The sequence below is a fragment of the Pelophylax lessonae genome (assembly GCF_965119305.1).
Source record: "Pelophylax lessonae genome assembly, chromosome: 10".
In the NCBI taxonomy this organism is placed as follows: Eukaryota; Metazoa; Chordata; class Amphibia; order Anura; family Ranidae; genus Pelophylax; species Pelophylax lessonae.
The window spans coordinates 70702686-70717906 of NC_138777.1; the positions used below are offsets into that span (position 1 = coordinate 70702686).

The window sequence follows — 15221 nt, forward strand, 5'->3', positions numbered from 1 at the left end:
AGAAGGGGTTAATTTTATTGGAGAGGGAGGGGTTAATGTATGCCTGGTGCTTACTGACATGTGTGGGGGGAGGTGACTGAGTGACACAAGGACAGATCGCAGGTTCAGCTATGCTGAACCCTGCAATCTGACCCTGCCTGTCACTTAGGAGATCCGCCCTCTCTGTTTAAACAAGCGGGCGGATCTCCAGACTCGATTCCCCCGACGATCGGGGAAGAGCAGCGGCGATCGCCGCTGCTCCTCCCCTGGCCGACTCCCGCTGTGACTGAATACAGCGGGAGCGAGCCTCCAGCGGCGCGCGTGCGCCGCCGAGAAGGGCGAGTGTCTGGCGACGTAGGTCTACGTTGCCAGACGATAACGAACCACTTTGCCGCAGTAGAGCTCTAGTGAGCAGCGGCAAAGTGGTTAATATATTCCACTACTTTTTGGTGTTTTGGCACAAGATTCACATGAATGTACTGTTTATTTATATTAATTATTTATTTGTAATTTATGTGTCACTCATCTATTGCTTCACCATCACTATTTTTTATCATCCTATTTCCTATATTTAAATTTAATATATTTCCAGGATAGCAAATACGTCATTTTTATATTTTGTCTTCTTCACTCGTGATATTTCATGATACTTCATTCATGATATTTTTTCATTCAATATTAATTTTCAATGCCCTGGCTGAGGTAGGGAGGGTCTCACCCAAGAATTGACGGTACATGGCCCCATCCATCGTCCCTTTGATGTGGTGAAGTTGTCCTGTCCCCTTAGCAGAAAAACACCTCCAAAGCATAATGATTGCACCTCCATGTTTGGCGGTGGGAATGGTGTTCTTGGGGTCATAGGCAGCATTCCTTCTCCTCCAAACACGGCAAGTTGACTCAATGCCAAAGAGCTTGATTTTGCTCTCATCTGACCACAATACTTTCACCCAGTTCTCCTCTGAATCATTCAGATGTTCATTAGCAAACTTCAGACGGGCCTGTACATGTGTTTTCTTGAGCAGGTGGACCTTGCGAGTGCTGCAGGATTTCAGTTCTTCACAGCATAGTCTTATCAATTGTTTTCTTTGTGGCTATGGTCCAAGCGGCCTTGAGATCATTCTCCCATGTAGTTCTGGGCTTATTCCTCACTGTTCTCATAATCATTGAAATTCCACGAGTTGGGATCTTGCATGGAGCCCCAGACCGAGGGAGATTGACAGTAGATCTAGCAGATGGTAGATCTAAAGGATATGTACAATCAGATTGTATAGTACATGGCCATCTTTAGAGAGATTGGGTACCCCTCCATGGCCCAAGTGGCCTGAGAGCAGCGCAGGGCCGACAGGTGCTTGCCACCTGCTAAGTTCAGCGGCGGGATGCACACAGGAATCGGGACTAATGCTTGGCTGGGGCTGGGTCGCTTGGCAGGTGGGGCCCACTGGGCAACTGCCCAGTGTGCCCATTCGGTAAGATGGCCCTGATTTCAGTCCGACTTCGGGGGAGACTTGAAAGACATCTGTGCGGGTTCATGCACAGATGTCTTTTGAACTCACCCCCAAAGTCGCCAAAAATAGTGCAGGAACTACTTTTGGAAATCGGTGCTATTGCCAGCAAAAGGCTGTGATTTGACCTGTGCGATTTCAAACTGGCATTTCAGTCTGACTTCAGGGGGAGATTTGAGAGAAATCTGTATGGGTTCATGCACGGATGTCAATTGAAACTGTCCCCGAAGTCGCCAAAAGTAGAGCAGGAACTACTTTTGGGAATCGGTGGGGCACCACAAAGTTGGTGTTGCACTGATTTGGATGGTGCCGGCAATAGGCTCCGATTTGGCATGTTATTTGACTCGTCAAATCGGCCCAATGTGGATGGGGGCTAAACCCTATAAGCTGATTGGCTACCATGCACAGCTGCAGCAGATTCTGTGCGTTTAGTAAATCTCCCTCATTGCTCAGTGTGAACAAGCACCACTGAATATAATGAAAATTTTGATGTTGAGCGTCAAAGTGTTCGAGAAACGTGCTTCAAATCGCAAAACGTTGGATACAACTGAACAGATATATACACATCAGACCAGAAAAAGAGACAATTGTGGAAGGAAGAGGAGCAGAGGGATTAAGTTCCAAACAGGAGACAGTCAGTGGTGACGTGTATTTGTCACCCGTCTTATTTTCTTCATGGCCTTCATACACAGAACAATCAGACTGTCATGTCCGTCCACACTTTAACACGCCTGTTCTGCGTCATCCTCTAAAACAGGAAGTCCTGCGATATTCCATGCAAAATATTGAAATGATGGCAACGAATCCAGCGATTTCCTCATCATCGCCTGCCACTAGTGGGTTTGAATGAAATTCCATGGCAGCAGCTAGGAAGCTCCAGCCTGTGTAGTGTGTATGAGGAAACAATGCAGGTCCCTCCCTCTAGTAGGAAGGCGCAGGGCGGGGAGGGCTGACTTTCCATTCTGTGAGGGTTGCAGGGCACAGAGGCTTGGAGATCTGTACAGCTCGGGCTGCAGCTTGTCCAGAGGAGAGCACAGGCAGGTAACACATGCTTCCCTTCCAGCAACTTCTAACCCTGGCATCCCTTTCCCTGGGTATGGTAATGCAGCTTTCTTCCCAGCAGCTTGATGATAGCAAGGAGGACCATTCTCATCATGCAACTTTATACCGGTGTCACCCTGACACTAATGGTGATGATGTAGTTGTGGGTCATTGGGATGAGTAACCCTTGCAATGCCAGGGTCTTCATCAACAAGCCGCAATCTATGATCTGACATCAGACCACAACAGCTATGATCTGGTTGCTATGGGCAACTGCATTATAGGTGCTTTCCTTAGACAAGAGTGGGCAGCTGTTGTGATCTGGTTGCTATGGGTAACCACATTAAAGAGGCTTTCCTTAGACAATACAGCTATCATCTGTTTGTAATTGGTAACTACATCTTTCCTTAGACAATACAGCTGTCATCTGGTTGTTATTGGTAACTACATCTTTCCTTAGATAATATAGCTGTCAACTGGTTGCTATGGGCTACATTAAATGAGCTATCCTTAGATAAGACTGGACTGTTGCGATCTGGTTGCTATGGGCAACCCCATTAAAGGGCCTTTCCTTTGGCAATACAGCTGTCATCTGGTTGCTATTGGTAACTACATTTTTCCTTAGACAATATGGCTGTCAACTGGTTGCTATGGGCTACATTTAATGAGTTATCCTTAGACAAGACTGGACTGTTGTGATCTGGTTGCTATGGGTAACCCCATTAAAGGGCCTTTCCTTTGGCAAGACAGCTGTGATCTGGTTGCTATGGGTAACCCCATTAAAGGGCCTTTCCTTTGGCAAGACAGCTGTGATCTGGTTGCTATTGGTATGTGGTTGCACAATTCTAGTTATCACATTATTGTATATAGCCAATTAATTCCAGACCTCCAGAAATGTTATTTTTTATATGTTACTTTATATTTTGATTTTGTTACATTTATGTGTTACATTGCATGTGATACAATAGACATCAGGGCCTCCAAAAAATGTTATAGTTATGTTTGCCTATTTAGATGATTTCTATGTTAATATTTTTCATTGTTAGATTTATTTTATTAGCCTCGCCGCGCTCTTTCCGGACCCACAGGCAAAACACGCTGCTCTTTAGCAGACACATGGGGTACCATTCATTCTTAGCGCAAAATGCCCGCTAAAACGACGCGTTGTCGCAGACCCATGCTGATGAATTTTGCGCGGCGCGGTTTTTTTTAAATAAAAAAGGTTACTGGACGCCATTACCTGCGTTTCTCATTTTTAAATGAATGGGCTGCTGTACCCGCGACGTACGCGTGCACATGCGCCACACGAGCGCGAACGTAACCTTACAGCGCGTGCCATTCAGTCATAGATGAGACATTGCCTTCATCTTGTATGATATGGATTTATATAGTGCTAACATTTTACAATATAGAGGGAGATGGTACTGTTATAATGCAATTCAATACAAGAGGGTTGGGAGGGGGCTGCTCCCAAGAGCTTACAATCTAAAAGATGAGGATTTATGTTTTAGGATTATTTCACATTCTGCTATCTCCATTCTGTGTAGGGGTAATGATTGCAGGGATTGGACTTTGCAAATTCACTTTTATGTACGGGTGGATCAGATTGCAAGCTTTGCCCACCAATCCTTTGTACTCTCTTTAACCCTATCATTATGTTATAGATCTGATACACAGTGGAAGGATCTGGCTCAGCCTGTCCTGTCACACACGTTGTCTGAAGGTCTCCATTGTAAAGAGAACCTTCCTCTCCTCCATTGATTCATGTTCCATCCAGGCCAGCCAATCACAGCGCGCGACCTTTTACCTACTTTCTGTGCAGCCGCCGTCATGTGTTCTTAGAGCGGGTTTGGGAGGGGGGTTGGGTGCGTGACGTCTGCGGAGGGGCGTGGCCCGCTATAGGAATAGAGTAGTGGAGCTGCTGTGCCCTTGACTATAAAAGGGAGATGTGAGGAGGAGGGAAGGTGGATGATGTTTGTTATATAGAGTGCTGTGTAATGATAGAAGTACCAGGCTGCAAGGGACAATATAATTCCTCCTCAACTTCCTTGTTTATCCTGTACTGCTGTTTATAAATAAAGTTTTGGCCCCATTCACACGTGAGCGCTCTGTGGTGGGTTTCCTCAAACCTGACTAGGCGTAACAGTCAGACTCCCATTGTAATTGTGCGTGTTCACTTTTCAGCGCTCAGTCGCTTGTACGCTCGGCACCGCACAGTCATAGACGCATATGATTTATATTGCTTCATGCACAGAGCTATAAAGCGCACAGAGCCTGCCTAGCGATATGTCCAGAACCGCCAGCCCTGTGTAGTCGCTCATTGTGAGGTGGCTGCAGGGCCGTGCAAGAATTTTTGTCTACCCAGGCAAAGGCGCATTTTGCCGCTCCCCCCTCCCCAACACCGTCCGCAGCGCCACAGTGAGCCACACTGGAACTGGATCGCACTGCGTTTGTGACCTGCTATTGGTGTGTTAACTTTGAATTGACACTCACAGCAGATTGCAAAACACAGTACAAATTGCAGTGCGGCATGGGGAACGCACAGGGTTCCCTGCGTTTCACGCACCGCATATGTGTGAACCAGGGCTAAAACTGTGAAGCCGTCCTATGCAGGCCAGGATGGTGGAGCAGGGAACTCTCTGTCTCGGTTCCCGCATCGCATATGTGTGAATCGGGCCTGAAACTGTGAAGCCGTCCTATACAGGCCAAAATGGTGGAGCAGGGAACTCTCTCAGTCTCGGTTCCCGCACCGCATATGTGTGAATCGGGTCTGAAACTTTAAAGCCGGCCTATGCAGGCCAGGATGGTGGAACAGGGAACTCTCTCAGTCTCAGTTCACACATATGCGATGTGGTTCCTGCATCGCATCTAACTCTGAGGCAGTTTACACAGGTGTCTATAGAAAGTTAAAGTGGAGTTCCACCCAAAGGTGGAAGCTCCGCTTTACTGCTTACTCCCCCCCTCTGGTGCAACATTTGGCACCTTTTGGGAGGGGGGGCAGATACCTGTCAGAAACAGGTACCTGCTCCCACTTCTGTGTAAGGGCCCCACGGCGACCTACGTCATTTGCGGCCCCTTCTCCTCCCCCCCGCTGCCTTCTGGGAGACACACACAGGTCCCAGAAGACAACGGGATCTTTCAGAAATCGCAGAGCGGCTCGCACATCTGCAGTAGGAAACAAGCTGTGAAGCCGCAAAGTTTCACTTTCTGTTTCCCTTAGTAAGGATGCCAGCGCCTGCACCCGGAGCCGATGGACGGGTCGGCTTCGGGTGCCGACATCACGGGCTCCCTGGACGGGTAAGTGTCCTTATATTAAAAGTCAATAGCTACAGTAGTTGTATCTGCCAACCTTTATTTTTTTCACCCTAGGCTGGAACTCTGTTTGAATTAAACCCCCAAATGGGTTTGCAGATCGCAGTGTGATTGGAAAGAAATTGGATTGCATGGGTGTGAACACCCATGCGATGCGATTTCTGTGCGGACCAAAAAAAGGGTCCTGCACCATTTTGGTCCAAATGCGATGCAAATTCAGCCATACAAACTGTACGGCTGAATTCATATCGCACAGACATCTCATGTGATGTGCACAGCAATGCGATGTCTGTGATGGCACCGGTGTGAACCCAGCCACAGGGCCCATTTAAACTAGAACACAGTGAGAGAAACCTGCTTTCTCTACGAATTTCCCACGCTGCGTTCAAATGCACTGCCCTGGCGATATGCAGCAGATGTCAGTGCCATGTTAATGGCACCCCAAATGTAGGTCACAAATGCGGTGTGTTTGTCTTCCCCAGATCGCATGGTACAGAAGTACAATGCAATCCAGTTGCAGTGCATTTCCAAAAGTAGTGCATGCACTACTTTCGGTGCGGTGCGGTGCAATTGCAGCCAGTTTGAAATGGGTGGGCTGAAATCGCACTGCACCCCAATTGCATGCAAATTGCACAGGAATGTAGCTCACATTCCTGTGCAATTTATGGTGTAAATGGGCCCTCAAGCTGTGAAAATCAAGCAAAGAACCCAGCACAAAAGGAGCTTGTAAGTGTAGCATAAAAACAAATAATTTATATTAAAAACAAGATCTAAATGCACTCACAAAAGGAGAAGTGATCAGTCATTAAACAAAGCAGAATATGACACACTGCTCCGAGATCACAGTCTGAATCGGGAGGAGAGTCGGCCAGAGCAGGCAGGGGTGACTCGCACCATTTGAGATGCTGGTGTTCTGCCGAAAACTCCAACTCGCCAAAATGAATCTACAGCAGCAATAATTAGAGATTTGGATGAGTTGCTGTTTTCACGGACCACCGGCAGCCTATACACTACAGTACACGCTATGAGTGGACATTGTTAGTCCGCTCGCTACCAACCAACAACATGGCCGCCTTCAAGGCGGTGACAACTTTTTTCCTACTCACCGATGTTCTGTGAGAACAGGCAACTGGTTGTGTACCATAGTGTATAGGCTGCCAGTGGTCTGTGAAAACAGCAACTTGCCCCCACCCCCATCGTGGCATCCTAAGGCAGTTGCTTGCCCTGCCTATGTGCTGGTGCCATTCCTGGGTGACTGTACACCGTTGTGTGCCAGGAGTTGCATAAAGCATCTGCATATTCACTGGCCTATGCTCTGAATGTACAGCCTGTGGCTCATGACTGTGTACAGCTACCTCTTCTAATGCACCTCAATGGGCAGCTGGCCCCAGGAATGAAAGACAGTATGCAGGCTCTGCACACATGCATGTAGCGTATTTGAGCATAATCAGGTGTTTTTGGCCCCAAAGACTTCAATAGGAGTGCCTGTATATACACAGCACATGCCTCTCTGCGCTTAAACAGATGCTTTCCTCCACTAGAGCTCCTCTCCCTTCTTGCCTAGCACAGCAAACAAAGGCCTGGAGCGTTATACACGTGCAAAAACACTTGCACAAAGATTGTAACATGTTTTAAAAACCTATCTACACACATAAAAGCACTTCAGTAAAAAAAAAAAAAAAAACACAAACACTCCACTTGTGTGTGACTGAGGGCTAAGTGCTAGAGGTTTCATGTTTTGTTGTCATGTGGAAGCAGACGTGTACACGCTTCATAGCAGTGCCACACCACACCTCCTGTGATTGGCTGTCATTAGTGGAGTTATGTAAGGGACAGTAGAAGCAAATATATAGTACTAACGTTTTTATTAGGCGTTGATTTATATATATAGGATTACCTTTTCTGTTGACCGAAATCTTCAGCTGAGAAACTTCACCCCTATGCATACAACCATGGTTGGCAGCCATGAAGACGGATTTGTACCCTGTACAAGTCAATGGCTGGCGCCACCACTGACCACGTTCAAGTACTCATATGGCGCTTTTCCACTGCATGGAACCGTATCGGTTCGGCACGCTTTTGTGCTTTTCCACTGCTGTACCGCATGGTATAGGGTCGGAACGGTTCGGTACGGTACGGTATAGGTTTGCTTTTCCACTGCATGGAACCGAACGGTACGGTACGGTACGGCTCTGAAAAAACAGTACCTACTCAATTGTGGTTCCAACAGGTACCAAACTGGTACCATATCCCACAATCCTTTGCATGCAGTCACTACTAGCCACTGATTGGTCAGAGAATCACACCCACCCCGTTGTTATCCCACCCACTTAACTTTAGTACTACTTTAGTGGAAAAGCAAACCTATAACGTACCGTACCGAACCGTTCCGACACTATACCATGCGGTACCGCAGTGGAAAAGCAAACCGGGCCAAGCAGGGCCGAGCCGGTACTAGCCGGTACTTGCAGTGGAAAAGTGCCAATACAAGTGGTTACATGGGAATAGCCTGTCCAGGGCTGGTTGTTCTGGCTGCAGCCAATCATCTGGTGTGTATGTGTCCAGATGATGCTTAGGCCTCAATCACACATGCATTTTAGTTGCAGACTCAGTGGGGTTTCCACAAGCAGCTGTGGGTAGGAAGCCCCATACAAAGCAATGAGAGGTGGACAGGGTCTGCAGCTGTTCACAAGTAATCAGACATGCAGCAATGACCTGTGAATGATCAGCCCCCGAATGCAAACAGTTGGCATCCCCAAGCCAGTATTAGATCTCCCATTTTTAGCTCCTGTATCTGGACATTAGTGTGTTCCCACCTTGCTTTTCATGCTTCCACACCTAACAGACAGGGGGAGTCTACCTTACAACAACCAGGGCAGGTGGGTAGTAGTTGGAAGAACAATCCGAGTCACTGAGTAAAGGCTGTATTAAACAGACATCTCAAGTCTCCTGCATTTTGCCCTGAACTCACGGACACCCGCGTGCGCAGGGCGATATCCTGGCAGGGCTGAGGACTGCAATGTCATAGGCGAGCTCAGCTGTCATGACTGAGAACCTTGCGGCGGCGGCGTGTGCCACCTCCCTGAAATGAGTTTTTGCAGGTAGGGATGTCTGTATTAAAACACAAAGGCATTCTCCAAAAACCGGAAGTATCAGCTTTGTGTGGAGTGACTTTAGTGCAAAGCACAAGTTGCTCTAAACTGGAGTTACCTGATTGTTCCTTCAAGCATGTTCCCAGTCTCCAATAGTTCCTATAGCATGTTCAAAGTCTTGTACTGTACAGTCTTGTGTATCTTGTCTGCAGTCCCTGACCATCTCGTGTATCATAACTGCAGTCCCTGACCAACTCTTGTATCATGTCTGCAGTCCCTGACCATCTCGTGTATCATAACTGCAGTCCCTGACCAACTCTTGTATCATGTCTGCAGTCCCTGACCATCTCGTGTATCGTGTCTGCAGTCCTGACCATCTCTTGTATCGTGTCTGCAGTCCTGACCATCTCTTGTATCATGTCTGCAGTCCCTGACCATCTCTTGTATCATGTCTGCAGTCCCTGACCATCTCTTGTATCATGTCTGCAGTCCCTGACCATCTCTTGTATCATGTTTGCAGTCCCTGACCATCTCTTGTATCATGTCTGCAGTCCCCGACCTTCTCTTGTATCATGTCTGCAGTCCCTGACCATCTCTTCTATCATGTCTGCAGTCCCTAACCATCTCTTCTATCATGTCTGCAGTCCCTGACCATCTTGTGTATCATGTCTGAAGTCCCTGACCATCTAGTGTATCATGTCTGCAGTCCCTGACCATCTCCTGTATCATGCCATGTCTGCAGTCCTTGACCATCTCCTGTGTCATGTCTGCAGTCCCTAATCTCCTGTATCTTGTCTGCAGTCCCTGACCATCTCCTGTATCTTGTCTGCAGTCCCTGACCATCTCCTGTATCTTGTCTGCAGTCCCTGACCATCTCCTGTATCTTGTCTGTAGTCCCTGACCATCTCCTGTATCTTGTCTGCAGTCCCTGACCATCTCTTCTATCATGTCTGCAGTCCCTAACCATCTCTTCTATCATGTCTGCAGTCCCTGACCATCTTGTGTATCATGTCTGCAGTCCCTGACCATCTAGTGTATCATGTCTGCAGTCCCTGACCATCTCCTGTATCATGCCATGTCTGCAGTCCTTGACCATCTCCTGTATCATGCCATGTCTGCAGTCCTTGACCATCTCCTGTGTCATGTCTGCAGTCCCTAATCTCCTGTATCTTGTCTGCAGTCCCTGACCATCACCTGTATCTTGTCTGCAGTCCCTGACCATCTCCTGTATGTTGTCTGCAGTCCCTGACCATCTCCTGTATCTTGTCTGCAGTCCCTGACCATCTCTTCTATCATGTCTGCAGTCCCTGACCATCTCTTCTATCATGTCTGCAGTCCCTGACCATCTCTTCTATCATGTCGACAGTCCCTGACAGTCTCTTCTATCATGTCGACAGTCACTGACAGACTCTTCTATCATGTCTGCAGTCCCTGGCCATCTCCTGTATCATGTCTGTAGTCTCTGACCATCCCTTGTATCATGTGTACAGTTTCTGATCATCTTAGGCTAGCCATACAAATTTCGAACTGTTAATAGGCAGGCTGAATATACCAAGTTGATCGATCAATCAGCTTGGGTACAACCAGCCTGCCATATTCTTCTACAATTATTGCTAGTGGCTGCTATAGCCATCAGTGATAATCACTGTCTTCTCCCAGCAGGAACGGCTTCCCCTGCCCCCACCAGGAGCAGATAATAGCTCAGCAGGAGGGATTCCCCTGTCTGCACTATCTGTGTTATTTGGGGAATTGTGCAAAATTCTTTCATTCACCCTACCCTGCAAGACTTGAATTATGTCTGCAGTCTCTGGTCATCTCTTGTATTATTTCCACAGTCTCTGATCATCTCTTGTATCATGTCTGCAGTCTCTGGTCTTCTCTTGTATCATGTCTGCAGCCTCTGGTCATCTCTTGTATCATGTCTGCAGTCTCTGACCATCTCTTGTATCATGTCTGCAGTCTCTGGTCTTCTCTCGTATCATGTCTGCAGTCTCTGGTCTTCTCTCGTATCATGTCTGCAGTCTCTGGTCATCTCTTGTATCATGTCTGCAGTCTCTGACCATCTCTTGTATCATGTCTGCAGTCTCTGATCATGTCTTGTATCATGTCTGCAGTCTCTGATCATGTCTTATATCATGTCTGCAGTCTCTGGTCTTCTCTTGTATCATGTCTGCAGCCTCTGATCATCTCTTGTATCATGTCTGCAGTCTCTGATCATCTCTTGTATCATGTCTGCAGTCTCTGATCATCTCTTGTATCATGTCTGCAGTCTCTGACCATCTCTTGTATCATGTCTGTAGTCTCTTATCATCTCTTGTATCATGTCTGTAGTCTCTGATCATCTATTGTATCATGTCTGTAGTCTCTGATCATCTATTGTATCATGTCTGTGTAGTCTCTGACCATTTCTTGTATCATGTCTGTAGTCTCTGATCATCTCTTGTATCATGTCTGTAGTCTCTGATCATCTCTTGTATCATGTCTGTAGTCTCTGATCATCTCTTGTATCATGTCTGTAGTCTCTGATCATCTCTTGTATCATGTCTGTAGTCTCTGATCATCTCTTGTATCATGTCTGTAGTCTCTGATCATCTCTTGTATCATGTCTGCAGTCTCTGATCAGGTCTTGTATCATGTCTGCAGTCTCTGATCAGGTCTTGTATCATGTCTGTAGTCTCTGATCATCTCTTGTATCATGTCTGTAGTCTCTGATCATCTCTTGTATCATGTCTGTAGTCTCTGATCATTTCTTGTATCATGTCTTTAGTCTCTGATCATCTCTTGTATCATGTCTGTAGTCTCTGACCATTTCTTGTATCATGCTGTATGTGGATTGCGTTCCAATTTTTTTGTAATGGGATTCCCAATGTGCATATATGCATGCACACAACAAAAGCCTATAACCCACAATGCACTGCAATACATGCAACTGAAACATTACCTTGCAGCGCTTTGAAAAAAATGTTTTTATACCATGGACGCACTTTGAGGGCACATTGGTAATGAATGCTTGGGCTCATGCAATGCAACATTTATTGACCTGGCAAAATAAGCCTATGCAACACAGTTAGGCCCCTTTCACACTTGCACGACCTGGAGCAATGCCTGTGTAATCTTGAGGTCTGTGGACCTCAAGTTGCATCAAATTTGGACCAGATATGAATGGTACTCATTGAAAATCATGGGGTATGACTTGCCAAGTCACAGGACAAGTCGCACAGGTGTAAAAGGGGCCCTAATATTGTATTTCTACTTGTATACATTTCCAGTTTAACAGCTAGGGGACACTTTATTTGGGTACTACTTGGTAATGGGTGTTTACATTCTAGGGGGTTTAAATGATCCGATTCTGGTGCGGACCAAAATAAGGGTCCAGAACGACTTTGGTCCAAATGCGATGCAAATTCAGCCATGCAATCTGTATGGCTGAAATCGCATCCCATGTGATTTGCATAGCTGTGCGGTGCAATTCATATGCGATATCTGACATAGCTATTGTGTGAACCAGCACTTAAACCCAAACACAGGTTCTGAGGCCAATTTAATGAAGATATATCACCAAGTGAGTTTAATTACACCTTAATCTGCCGCAGAACCTGTGTAATTAATATGTGCTCGGTTTTAAAGGGATGAGGTGGCAACCCTACTCGGGATCCTGACTGCTCCTGGCACTTCCTTTAACCACTTAAGCCCCGGAGGATTTGGCTGCTAAACGACCAGGGGGTATTTTGCGATTCGGCACTGCGTGACTTTGACGGACAATTGCGCGGTCGTGCGACGCTGTACCTAAACGAATTTGGCGTCCTTTTTTTCCCACAAACAGAGCTTTCTTTTGGCGGTATTTGATCACCTGTGCGATTTTTTGATCACGCGCTATAAACAAAAAAAGAGCGTCAATTTTGCAAAAATAGCAATATTTTTCCCTTTTTTTTATATGAAATTCCCCCCCAAAAAAATGTAAAAATCAAAATTTTTTAACATTTTCGGCCAATTTGTTTTATGCTACCTATGTTTAGTAAAAAAAATCGCAAAAAGCGTATTTTGATTGGTTTGCGCAAAAGTTATTGCGTTTACTGACTAAGGGAAAGATTTTTGGCATTTTTGTTGTTTTTTTTTTTTAACGCGTAATGGCGGCGATCTGCGATTTTTTTTGCGGTACTGCGACATTGCAGCGGACAGATCGGACCCTTGACTGACATTTTTGACACTTTTGGGGTTACCAGTGACATTTCTACAGTAATCAGTGCTATATATATATGCACTGTTACTGTAAAAATACACTGATAGTGAAGGGGTTAACTTTATTTGAGAGGGAGGGGCTGTGTGTGTCCCTAGGGGCGTGATTCTTACTGTGATTGGCTGTGGCTTCAGCTGTATGCAGAGTGATCAACGGATCTACATAGTAGATCCATATGATCAGCTCTCATACAGAGGGGAGAATGACAGGCAGCTTGTTTACACAAGCTGCCTGACTTTCTCCCTCTCCCCCGCCGATCGCAGAGTGGCCGGCGGACATCCGGTCCGCCGGTCACATGCGCGGGGGGGGTCCGTGACCACGCGGGAGCGGGAGCGCGCCTCCGGCGGCGCGTGCTCGCTCCCTAGACCCTCACAAGCTAGTGACGTAGCCCTACGTCACTTTGCCTGTGAGGGGCTGACCGCCGGCGTAGAGCGGCGTGCGGCAAGTGGTTAACAGAGTGACAACGGCAATTTCCCTCCAGGAAAATCACTACAGCCTTGTCATCCTGTTGAGCGCTGTGCCATTATGCAGGCAGAGGGGGGGGTTATCAGCTGTTGTGACTTTTGAGAACATTGCCAGTCAGTGCTGGTCCCACCTATCTCCTTCCCAGGCATTGTGATTGATGGTGCAGAAATGTCCAAATCACAGACAAAACCTGTGAAAGGGACGCCTTCTTCCATGAGGAATCCGATGGCGAGAAGAGTGCTTTAGCTCCTGTTATGACATCACTACGATGACATCACAGGGACCACACAGAGCATTTACTGCATCCTTGATTGCGGTAAGTAAAAAAAATAAAAAAATGTAGCAGCCATTAAAAGGGCAGAGTTGAGTAAAAAAAACTATAAATGTACACTGATCAGCCATAACATTGTGATGACCCACCTAATATTATGTAGGTCCCCCTTTTTCCACCAAAACAGCACTGACCCATTGCAGCATGGATGTTACTAGACCTCTGAAGGTTTGCTGTGGTATCTGGCACAGCAGAGTAGTCAGTAGCAGATCCTTTACCCGCTTGCCGACCGCCGCAGTAAATAGCGACTATTTACTGCGGCGGTCAGCCCCTCACAGGCAGAGCGACGTAGTACTACGTCGCTAGCCTGTAAGGGTCTAGGGAGCGAGCGCGCGCCCCCGCGCAGTCACAGACCCCCCCGCGCGTGTGACCGGCGGACCCGATGTCCGCTGGTCACTCGGCGATCATCGGTGCAGAGGGAGAAAGGCAGGCGGCTAATGTAAACAAGCCGCCTGTCATTCTCCCCTGTGTAGAAATAGTGATCATACGGTTCTACTATGTAGGACCGTTGATCACTGTTCCTACACCTCAAGCCACAGCCAATCACAGTTAGAATCACGCCCCTAGGGACACACACAACCCCTCCCTCTCAAAAAAAAGTTAACCCCTTCACTGCCAGTGTAATTTTACAGTAACAATGTATATGTATAGCACTGATTACTGTAGAAATGTCACTGGTAACCCCAAAAGTGTCAAAAATGTCAGTCAAGGGTCCGATCTGTCCGCGCAATGTCGCAGTACCGCAAAAAAAATTGCAGATCGCCGCCATTACGCGTTAAAAAAAAAAACAACAAAAATGACAAAAATCTTTCCCTTTGTTAGTAAACGCAATAACATTTGCGCAAACCAATCAAAATACGCTTTTTGCGATTTTTCTTTTTTTTTTTTACCAAACATATGTAGCATAAAACAAATTGGCCGAAAATGTTAAAAAATTTTGATTTTTACATTTTTTTGGGGGAATTTCATATAAAAAAAGTGAAAAATATTGCTATTTTTGCAAAATTGACCCTCTTTTTTTGTTTATAGCGCATGATCAAAAAATCACACAGGTGATCAAATACCACCAAAAGAAAGCTCTGTTTGTAGGAAAAAAAAGGACGTAAAATTTGTTTAGGTACAGCGTCGCATGACCGCGCAATTGTCCGTTAAAGTCACGCAGTAAAAAAAATCGGTCAGGAAGGGGGTAAAATCTTCCGGGGCTTAAGTGGTTAAGTCCTGCAAGTTGCAAGGTGGGGTCTCCATGGATTGGGCTTGTTTTT

At 46.5% G+C, this 15221-nt stretch overlaps 1 protein-coding gene across 2 annotated transcripts in view; it reads left to right on the top strand.

Moving 5' to 3' along the window:
- Positions 1 to 2199: 2199 nt before the first annotated feature.
- The window catches only part of CPT1A (carnitine palmitoyltransferase 1A), a 104073-nt gene continuing 91051 nt past the window's right edge, over positions 2200 to 15221 (top strand). The window contains exon 1 of one of the 2 annotated variants that reach the window (XM_082270011.1): positions 2200 to 2522. The gene's annotated coding sequence lies outside the window, so the exon portion shown is untranslated. The remainder of the gene's footprint in view (positions 2523 to 15221) is intronic. The other variant, XM_082270012.1, reaches the window with a different exon arrangement.